The 12,014-nt window shown below is 43.4% G+C and overlaps 1 pseudogene; it reads right to left on the bottom strand.

Annotated features, from left to right (window-relative positions):
- LOC125520108 (uncharacterized) overlaps nt 1-11,485 on the bottom strand; it is a 128,090-nt pseudogene extending 116,605 nt beyond the window's left edge.
- Nucleotides 11,486-12,014: the final 529 nt, after the last annotated feature.

Genomic DNA, 12,014 nt, shown 5'->3' with positions numbered 1-12,014 from the left:
TTAATACAATTCTAGCATGAATAATAAACATTTATCATGATACAAGGAGATAAATAATAACTTTATTATTGCCTCTAGGGCATATTTCCTTCAGTCTCCCACTTGCACTAGAGTCAATAATCTAGATTACACAGTAATGATTCTAACACCCATGGAGCCTTGGTGCTGACCATGTTTTGCTTGTGGAAGAGGCTTAGTCAGCGGGTCTGCAACATTCAGATCCGTATGTATCTTGAAAATTTCTATGTCTCCCATTTGGACTAAATCCCGAATGGAATTGAAGCGTCTCTTGATGTGTTTGGTTCTCTTGTGAAATCTGGATTCCTTTGCCAAGGCAATTGCACCAGTATTGTCACAAAAGATTTTCATTGGACCCGATGCACTAGGTATGACACCTAGATCGGATATGAACTCCTTCATCCAGACTCCTGCATTTGCTGCTTCCGAAGCAGCTATGTACTCCGCTTCACATGTAGATCCCGCCACGACGCTTTGTTTAGAACTGCACCAACTGACAGCTCCACCGTTTAATCTAAACACGTATCCGGTTTGCGATTTAGAATCGTCCGGATCAGTGTCAAAGCTTGCATCAACGTAACCATTTACGATGAGCTCTTTGTCACCTCCATATACGAGAAACATATCCTTAGTTCTTTTCAGGTACTTCAGGATGTTCTTGACCGCTGTCCAGTGATCCACTCCTAGATTACTTTGGTACCTCCCTGCTAGACTTATAGCAAGGCACACATCAGGTCTGGTACACAGCATTGCATACATGATAGAGCCTATGGCTGAAGCATAGGGAACATATTTCATTTTCTCTCTATCTTTTGCAGTGGTCGGACATTGAGTCTTACTCAACTTCACACCTTGTAACACAGGCAATAACCCTTTCTTTGCTTGATCCATTTTGAACTTCTTCAAAACTTTGTCAAGGTATGTGCTTTGTGAAAGTCCAATTAAGCATCTTGATCTATCTCTATAGATCTTAATGCCCAATATGTAAGCAGCTTCACCGAGGTCTTTCATTGAAAAACTCTTATTCAAGTATCCCTTTTATGCTATCCAGAAATTCTATATTATTTCCAATCAATAATATGTCATCCACATATAATATCAGAAATGCTACAGAGCTCCCACTCACTTTCTTGTAAATACATGCTTCTCCAAAAGTCTGTATAAAACCAAATGCTTTGATCACACTATCAAAGCGCTTATTCCAACTCCGAGAGGCTTGCACCAGTCCATAAATGGATCGCTGGAGCTTGCACACTTTGTTAGCTCCCTTTGGATCGACAAAACCTTCTGGTTGCATCATATACAACTCTTCTTCCAGAAATCCATTCAGGAATGCAGTTTTGACATCCATTTGCCAAATTTCATAATCATAAAATGCGGCAATTGCTAACATGATTCGGACAGACTTAAGCATCGCTACGGGTGAGAAGGTCTCATCGTAGTCAATCCCTTGAACTTGTCGAAAACCTTTCGCAACAAGTCGAGCTTTGTAGACAGTAATATTACCGTCAGCGTCAGTCTTCTTCTTGAAGATCCATTTATTCTCAATTGCTTGCCGATCAATGGGCAAGTCAACCAAAGTCCAAACTTTGTTCTCATACATGGATCCCATCTCAGATTTCATGGCTTCTAGCCATTTTGCGGAATCTGGGCTCACCATCGCTTCTTCATAGTTCGTAGGTTCATCATGATCTAGTAGCATGACTTCCAGAACAGGATTACCTTACCACCCTGGTGCGGATCTTACTCTGATTGATCTACGAGGTTCGGTAGTAACTTGATCTGAAGTTTCATGATCATTATCATTAGCTTCCTCACTAATTGGTGTAGGTGTCACAGAAACCGGTTTCTGTGATGTACTACTTTCCAATAAGGGAGCAGGTACAGTTACCTCATCAAGTTCTACTTTTCTCCCACTCACTTCTTTCGAGAGAAACTCCTCCTCCAGAAAAACTCTGAATTTAGCAACAAAAGTCTTTCCTTCGGATCTGTGATAGAAGGTGTACCCAATAGTCTCCTTTGGGTATCCTATGAAGACACATTTCTCCGATTTGGGTTCGAGCTTATCAGGTTGAAGCTTTTTCACATAAGCATCGCAGCCCCAAACTTTCAGAAACGACAACTTTGGTTTCTTGCCAAACCACAGTTCATAAGGCGTCGTCTCAACGGATTTCGATGGTGTCCTATTTAACGTGAATACAGCCGGCTCTAAAGCATAACCCCAAAACGATAGCGGTAAATCAGTAAGAGACATCATAGATCGCACCATATCTAATAAAGTACGATTGCGACGTTCGGACACACCATTACGCTGTGGTGTTCCGGGTGGCGTGAGTTGCGAAACTATTCCGCATTGTTTCAAATGTAGACCAAACTCGTAACTCAAATATTCTCCTCCACGATTAGCTCGTAGAAACTTTATTTTCTTGTTACGATGATTTTCAGCTTCACTCTGAAATTCTTTGAACTTTTCAAATGTTTTAGACTTATGTTTCATTAAGTAGATATACCCATATCTGCTTAAATCATCTATGAAGGTGAGAAAATAATGATATCCGCCACGAGACTCAACATTCATTGGTCCACATACATCTGTATGTATGATTTCCAACAAATCTGTTGCTCTCTCCATAGTACCGGGGAACGGCGTTTTAGTCGTCTTACCCATGAGGCACGGTTCGCAAGTACCAAGTGATTCATAATCAAGTGGTTCCAAAAGTGCATCAGTATGGAGTTTCTTCATGCTCTTTACACCGATATGACCTAAACGGCAGTGCCACAAATAAGTTGCACTATCATTATCAACTCTGCATCTTTTGATTTCAACATTATGAATATGTGTATCACTACTATCGAGATTCATCAAAAATAGACCACTCTTCAAGGGTGCATGACCATAAAAGATATTACTCATATAAATAGAACAACCATTATTCTCTGATTTAAATGAATAACCGTCTCGCATCAAACAAGATCCATATATAATGTTCATGCTCAACGCTGGCACCAAATGACAATTATTTAGGTCTAATACTAATCCCGAAGGTAGATGTAGAGGTAGCGTGCCGACCGCGATCACATCGACTTTGGAACCATTTCCCACGCGCATCGTCACCTCGTCCTTAGCCAATCTTTGCTTAATCCGTAGCCACTGTTTCGAGTTGCAAATGTTAGCAACATAACTAGTATCAAATACCCAGGTGCTATTGCGAGCATTAGTAAGGTACACATCAATAACATGTATATCACATATACCTTTGTTCACTTTGCCATCCTTCTTATCCGCCAAATACTTGGGGCAGTTCCGCTTCCAGTGACCAGTCTGCTTGCAGTAGAAGCACTCAGTCTCAGGCTTAGGTCCAGACTTGGGTTTCTTCTCCTGAGCAGCAACTTGTTTGCTGTTCTTCTTGAAGTTCCCTTTCTTCTTCCCTTTGCCCTTTTTCTTGAAACTAGTGGTCTTATTAACCATCAACACTTGATGCTCCTTCTTGATTTCTACCTCCGCGGCTTTTAGCATTGCGAAGAGCTCAGGAATAGTCTTATTCATCCCTTGCATATTATAGTTCATCATGAAGCTTTTGTAGCTTGGTGGCAGTGATTGAAGAACTCTGTCAATGACACTATCAACAGGAAGATTAACCCCCAGTTGAGTCAAGTGATTATGATACCCAAACATTTTGAGTATATGTTCACTGACAGAACTATTCTCCTCCATCTTGCAGCTATAGAACTTATTGGAGACTTCATATCTCTTAATCCGGGCATTTGCTTGAAATATTAACTTCAACTCCTGGAACATCTCATATGCTCCATGACGTTCAAAACATCGTTGAAGACTCGGTTCTAAGCCGTAAAGCATGGCACACTGAACTATCGAGTAGTCATCAGCTTTGCTCTGCCAGACGTTCATAAGATCTGGTGTTGCTCCTGCAGTAGGCTTGGCACTTAGCGGTGCTTCTAGGACGTAATTCTTCTGTGCAGCAATGAGGATAATCCTCAAGTTACGGACCTAGTCCGTGTAATTTCTACCATCATCTTTCAACTTTGCTTTCTCAAGGAACGCATTAAAATTCAACAGAACAACAGCACGAGCCATCTATCTATAATCAAACATAGACAAGCAAGATACTATCAGGTACTAAGTTCATGATAAATTTAAGTTCAATTAATCATATTACTTAAGAACTCCCACTTAGAAAGACATCCCTCTAATCCTCTAAGTGATCACGTGATCCAAATCAACTAAACCATGTCCGATCATCACGTGAGATGGAGTAGTATCAATGGTGAACATCAATATGTTGATCATGTCTACTATATGATTCATGCTCGACCTTTCGGTCTCTGTGTTCCGAGGCCATATCTGTTATATGCTAGGCTCGTCAAGTTTAACCTGAGTATTCCGCGTGTGCAACCGTTTTGCACCCGTTGTATTTGAACTTAGAGCCTATCACACCCGATCATCACATGGTGTCTCAGCATGAAGAACTCTCGCAATGGTGCATACTCATGATAATTTAGTGAGGGATCATCTTATAATGCTACCGTCAATCAAAGCAAGATAAGATGCATAAAAGATAAACATCACATGCAATCAATATAAGTGATATGATATGGCCATCATCATCTTGTACTTGTGATCTCCATCTTCGAAGTACCGTCATGATCACCATCGTCACCGGCGTGACACCTTGATCTCCATCGTAGCATCATTGTTGTCTCGCCAATCTTATGCGTCCACGACTATCGCTACCGCTTAGTGATAAAGTAATGCATTACAGCGCGATTGTATTGCATACAATAAAGCGACAACCATATGGCTCCTGCCAGTTACTGATAACTCGGTTATAAAACATGATCATCTAATACAATAAAATTTAGCATCATGTCTTGACTATATCACATCACAACATGCCCTGCAAAACAAGTTAAACGTCCTCTACTTTGTTGTTGCAAGTATTACGTGGCTGCTACGGGCTTAGCAAGAACCGTTCTTACCTATGCATCAAAACCACAACGATAGTTTGTCAAGTTGGAGAAACTGACATCCACCAGCCACCTGTGTGCAAAGCACGTCGGTAGAACCAGTCTCGCGTAAGCGTACGCGTAATGTCGGTCCGGGCCGCTTCATCCAACAATACCGCTGAACCAAAGTATGACATGCTGGTAAGCAATATGACTTATATCGCCCACAACTCACTTGTGTTCTACTCGTGCACAACATCAACGCATAAAACCTGGCTCTGATACAACTGTCGGGGAACGTAGTAATTTCAAAAAATTTCCTACGCACACGCAAGATCATGGTGATGCATAGCAACGCGAGAGGAGAGTGTTGTCTACGTACCCTCGTAGACCGGCAACGGAAGCGTTGACACAACGTAGAGGAAGTAGTCGTACGTCTTCCCCATCCAACCGATCCAAGTACCGAACGTACGACACCTTCGAGTTCTGCACACGTTCAACTCGGTGACATCCCTCGAGCTCCGATCCAGCAAAGTGTTGAGGGAGAGTTTTGTCAGCGCGACGGCGTGATGACGGTGATGATGTTCTACCGACGCAGGGCTTTGCCTAAGCACTGCTACGATATGACCGAGGTGGAATATGGTGGAAGGGGGCACCGCACACGGCTAAGGAACGATCACGAAGATCAACTTGTGTGTCATGGGGTGCCCCCTTGACCCCGTATATAAAGGAGGGAGAGGGGGAGGTGCGGCCGGCCCAAGGGGTGCGCCTGGAGGAGTCCTACTCCCACCGGGAGTAGGACTTACCCCTCTTGCCTTGTTGGAAAACGAAGGGGGAAGGGAGAAAGAGGAAAGGGGGGCGCCGCCCCCCTTCCTTGTCCTATTCGGACTAGGGGGGGAGGGGGCGCGCGGCTTGCCCTGGCTGGCCATCCTCTTCTCCCTTAGGGCCCATGTAGGCCCAATAACCCCCGGGTGGGGGGGGGGGGGTTCTGGTAACCCCCCGGTACTCCGGTAAAATCCCGATTTCACCCGGAACGTTCCCGATATCCAAATATAGGCTTCCAATATATACATATTTATATCTCGACCATTTCGAGACTCCTCGTCATGTCCGTGATCACATCCGGGACACCGAACAACCTTCGGTACATCAAAACACAAAAACCCTAATTACGATCGTCACCGAACTTTAAGCGTGCGGACCCTACGGGTTCGAGAACTATGTAGACATGACCGAGACACGTCTCTGGTCAATAACCAATAGCGGAACCTGGATGCTCATATTGGCTCCTACATATTCTACGAAGATCTTTATCGGTCAGCCCACATAACAATATATGTTGTTCCCTTTGTCATCGGTATGTTACTTGCCCGAGATTCGATCGTCGGTATCTCAATACCTAGTTCAATCTCGTTACCGGCAAGTCTCTTTACTCGTTCCGTAATACATCATCCCGCAACTAACTTATTAGTTGCAATGCTTGCAAGGCTTGAGTGATGTGCATTACCGAGAGGGCCCAGAGATACCTCTCCGACAATCGGAGTGACAAATCCTAATCTCGAAATACGCCAACCCAACAAATACCTTTGGAGACACCTGTAGAGCACCTTTATAATCACCCAGTTATGTTGTGACGTTTGGTAGCACACAAAGTGTTCCTCCGGGAAACGGGAGTTGCATAATCTCATAGTCATAGGAACATATATAAGTTATGAAGAAAGCAATAGCAACAAACTAAACGATCAAGTGCTAAGCTAATGGAATGGGTCAAGTCAATCACGTCATTCTCCTAATGATGTGATCCCGTTAATCAAACAACAACTCATGTCTATGGTTAGGAAACATAACCATCTTTGATCAACGAGCTAGTCAAGTAGAGGCATACTAGTGACACTCTGTTTGTCTATGTATTCACACATGTATTATGTTTCCGATTAATACAATTCTAGCATGAATAATAAACATTTATCATGATATAAGGAAATAAATAATAACTTTATTATTGCCTCTAGGGCATATTTCCTTCACTTTTTTCAACAGATGAGGTTCAAGTTGGATCCGAAAGATGATGCAACTAAACAAGCATGCACTCATGTTTTTCAGTCTGCTTTGCGACAGTATCGGTACCACCTTAGAAAATCTCTCTTTGAAGGCAAGGCTAACAATGAAATTGCCCAAACATCTCTAGTGGAATATATTACAGATGAAGACTGGACAGCCCTCGTTAAACACTAGTCTGGTCCAAAGTATCAGGTAGGCTATATGTATTTGATCAGACCACATATTGAACTTGTATTTATGTATGTGCCTTACAAGTGTATTTTCTTCTAGGCTAACTGTTTGAAGAAAAAGACCAACCACTCTAAATTGAAATTCCAACAGACAACAGGATCTCGTAGCTATATTGCACACTTCGAGGCTCTTGTAAATAGCTACTGCTTCCTTCTTTTTTCTGTGCCATATTATCGTATCTATATTGACTTATTCCAAATACAGAGGAAAGCCTGTGCGGACCAAAAAGAACCTGAACTGAATGCAGTGCAAATCTTCAAGGATTGCCACACCAGCAAGATGAAGGGCATGAGCACACCAGTTCAAGCCGTTGTTGTAAGTCCTCGGTCCTCCTGCCTTTGAACTGATTGGTACTGTGATGTGTTCATTTAACTACTTGGTTTGCAACCAATGTCAGTTACTCTGTTCACTTTTATACACAGTTGTCTTAACGTATCATTTCACCTTACATGGTTTAAAAGAGATGAAGGATATTCTTTTGGCCTTGATCTGTATTCTAGTTGTTATGTTCATGTGCGCACACAATGATAAAATAGTTTGTTTGTTTTATATCTGTTTGCCCATGATATGAATGATGTCATACTATGTTCATCCTAATTTAAACCATGTCTCTTTATCCTTAGATGTCAACGAATGTGAGGAAATAGACAATACAGTAGGCATTCTACATGGACATATGTTCCGAAAGTGATTTTATTATGTAGTTGGCACTACAATACATGCTAATGTATTACAGTAGTTCACCAAAATAAGTTATGTATAAACCTGTAACCTACTTTGTTTGTTTTTATCTCATTAGTAACTTATCTGGTACACTAATCTACAAGTTCAAACTTTCAGGAAGCTATGGAAAAAATGATTGAACAGCCACATCCACCTGAAGGTGACGAGCCTACCACAGGCACAATGTCACCTCTTGCTGCAGTGCGTCGGTATCTCTCCACTAACAGTGCAAAAAGCACCTTCCTGCGTAATTCTGGGTTGGTTGTCAAGGTAACCTCGTCCAAATCGCCTACTGAACAAAATCTTCCTGCTAGACAGAGTGATATATCTGTGCTCCAGACACAAGTCCAATCCCTAATGGACGTCGTTTTGGAAACAAGAATAGTGGTTGACAAATGTCATCAAGATATGAATGGTTTTGAAACCAGACTATCAGACATTCGCTTCGTTGTTCAAGAGCAATGGCGGAAAAAAGGTGAAGATCGTGCTGCTCCATCAGATTCTACAGCCTGAAACATTAGCACTCAGGTCAAATGATCTGTGCTTCTATACATATGATGGTGCTTTTATCTGCAAGGACCGTAAACTTTATGCTAATAGGCCTTTTGTTGTGATACAGCATTTTATGATGCTGCCAAAGGCTGCAATAATTACGACACTATTTTTGTATAGTGTAGGTTTATCTTAGTAATGTATTTGGCCGAAAGCTTCATAGGAGCCCAACATGCCAACATTCATCGGGCCCATTCCAGTTGGGCTAAAAATGATTATGGGCCGAAATTTGCATGTAACCCAATAAAAATATCTGGGCCTATATTAGCATAAGATCACATATTTTTCTGCTAGGCCTGTGCCCATAGTGGGCCTTTAACAGGCCTAAACATAATTTGGGCCCTCAGTAACAATAGTCCGTTTACAGGTGTAAATATCTCGAGCCCATAACAAACATGGGTTGGGCCCATTTATGATGCGGATCTTTCACAGGCCGAAATTCGGACGGGCCGTAAATGCGCCGACCTAATACACGGGCCTTTAACAGGCCGGAAGTTCGGTTGGGCTAGATTTCGTCATTTTTATATGGGCCGTTAATGGGCCCGATGTGACGTTGGGCCACATATGGCCCATGGATTTCGTCCGACGTTAACAGGCCGAAAATCACAATAGGCCGAAAGTGGCCCAAATCTATAGTCGGCCTCTAACAGGCCGAATGTCAGACATGGCCGAATAGGACCCAAATCCTTCACGGTCGTTTATGGGCCGAAAGTTTCAATGGCCTGTAAATGGGCCCAAATGAAGGAGGACCTTTAACATGTCGAAAATACACCGGGCCGTAATTCGCCCATACACTTAGCGGACTGTTAATGAGCCAGAAGTGACCATGGGCCGTGATGATGACAAGTTTAGGACAGGCCATTGACGTGCCGATTTCACACTAGCCGTACGGGCCTTAACTGACAATGTTGGGCCTTTAGCTGGGCTGGCGCGTTATGGTCCGCAAAATCTTGCGGGCCTTTAGCTGGGCCGACCCATTATGGCCCGTAAAATCTCGCGGGCCTTTAGCTGGGAGGCCCATTATGATACGCAAAATCTCATGGGCCTTTTGCTGGGCTGGGCCATTATGGATTGCAAAATCTTGTGGGCCTTTAGTTGGGCCGGCCCATTTAAACTTTATGGGCCACTTTTTGGCCGGTCCACGTGTCAACATATCATAGGCGCATCTCGCCCATTGGATGAGTGACACCTGTGCCAACGCGGAGCTGACACGTGTTTCTGTCAGCCAATCAGAATTTTACACGTGGAAAATCCCCATTGGTCTGGGCTGTTAACGGGTTATCGGATCCAAAACTGGACCCGATAGCTTAATGGCGTTCCGTTACCGTGGATGCCATGTGCCGGTCACCCTTGACGAAAGCACTTCTGTGACGCACGATTTATCGTCATGGAAGTGGACACTTCCGTGATGATAATTTTGGTAATGTCATGGTTCTACGATAGCATAGGTATGACTATCTTGATTCTGTCATAAATTTGTCATGGATGTACATGCATGGCAGAAAACGTGACCTACTGTGACAAACACGTATCATCACAGAAGTGTATTTTTTTTGTAGTGTGGAGACCAAAAGAACTACTCCCTCCGCTCCTAAATGTAAGTCTTTTTAGAGATTCCACTAGGGACTACTTACGGATGTATATAGACATGGTTTAGAGTGTAGATTCACTCATTTTACTTCATATGTAGTCTGTAATGAAATCTTTAAAATGACTTATATTCAGGCACGGAGGTAGTACATGGCACAAACAGGAGTATGCATATAAAGCCAGGACTTCACTTTAGTTCGGAAAAGGTCAAAAGGAAGCAACAATCTGATGCTTAGGGATATATATTCTACCAAATATGCATCATCTAAAAATATACAAGTAAATGAGTTGTTCTATTACAGAAAAATAAAGATCTGGCATATCTATTACAGCGAAGAACTAACATTATGCATTTCATTACGCGTTTGAAACAAATGAGCACATCCGGGTTTTTTTGGAAGAAAGCCAGGTTCTAAGTTGAATAGCAATGGCACTCGTCACATGCCACATCCATCATTCAACTGCATGCAACAGAGCACTAACAACAGACTTTGGCGAACGCTGGGACTAGAGAGATTTACTTAGCGCGATAAGTTCACTATGCCAAAAAATTTGTCATTATTTATAAACTAGTACCAAATCAGCTCAAGGCAGCCACTTGAATCAAACCCTAGGCGTGCAATACATCACCAGCACACTCCACAGGATTTTGACATGCCTAGATGAGGTTGTATGTAAGGCACGTGATCAACAAAAACGGTTGCACAAATCTACCTCAAGAAAAAAAACGATTGCACAAATCTACCTCAAGAAAAAAATGATTGCACAAATTTACAAACACTAGTAGCATTTATTGTTACTGGCTAAGAACAGGACAGGTGACAAACTTTTGGGCCTCTATGATGGGTAGGCGGGCAGCGACGAGCTCGCAGAAGAGCTCCAGGATCTCCTACGCCGCCATCATGTTCTCATCCCGGATGATGTGCTCCACCTGCGCGACCATAGAGAAGAAGCAATTATCACCCCCAAAACCCAAGGGCCTGATCCCACTCTACTGCCGCATATATAAACCCATAACAGTCCCTTGAAATCTGGACCCTGATCCTTGTTGTGGCATCCTGGCCGGCCTCAAGGAGCCTGGCGATGTCCCGGCGCATCTGGCGCAGCTGCAACTCCCGGCGGTTCCGCAACAACTTTATCCGTGGGATGGACAGCTTGAGCAGCGCCTTGCTGTGTGTTTTTGTTTTGTTTTCATGGACCAGGAAATGAATCAAATTGAAATCATCAGGCCAGAAAGAATCGGCCAATTATAAACCCTACAGACTAAGAACTCAGCTCCTGAGAAGCCGTACCACTTGGCGCCGTCGCAGCCACCCTTGCCGAAAAAGGCGTCCAGCATCGACATGTCGGCAGCGAGCAAAGGTTTACCGAGTGGAGGATGTGATTGCCGCGTGAGGTTTCGATCTAAAGAGCGTCAGCTAGAGGAAGGAGGAGGAGACCATGAGGGAGCTGAGCCTAGGTCCACCTGCTCCACTGCGAGAAGAATCTCGACGTCTGTCCAGACATGTGGACGAGTGAAGGGGTTGTTGGTTTTGTTGTCTAGGACTTTGCTTCGCTCCAAAGAAAACTAGGATTCCGTCATAAATACTCCCTCTTCTTTTTCTACAATAGCCTGCATATTATATATTATATATACCCAAATGATAACGCCTACATGTGTGACATATTTGCACATCGCGCACACGTCTTGATCCACCTTGATTCTGTTTTGCACGAATCCTAAAGGAATCTGAGTGCCACATAGGCATAGCGTGTTGTGTGGGTGTTAGAGCACTCGCCCACACGACCCGTAGCGCATGGTTGCCAGCTGCGCCGTGTGGGCGAAGCAGTTCCCGCCCACACAGTCACCAACCAGTTCACGCGTGTGTGGGTGA

Source organism: Triticum urartu, chromosome 7A (assembly GCF_056163025.1).
Source record: "Triticum urartu cultivar PI428250 chromosome 7A, HENAU_Tu73, whole genome shotgun sequence".
NCBI lineage: Eukaryota > Viridiplantae > Streptophyta > Magnoliopsida > Poales > Poaceae > Triticum > Triticum urartu.
This window is presented reverse-complemented; position numbering and strand designations above follow the sequence as displayed.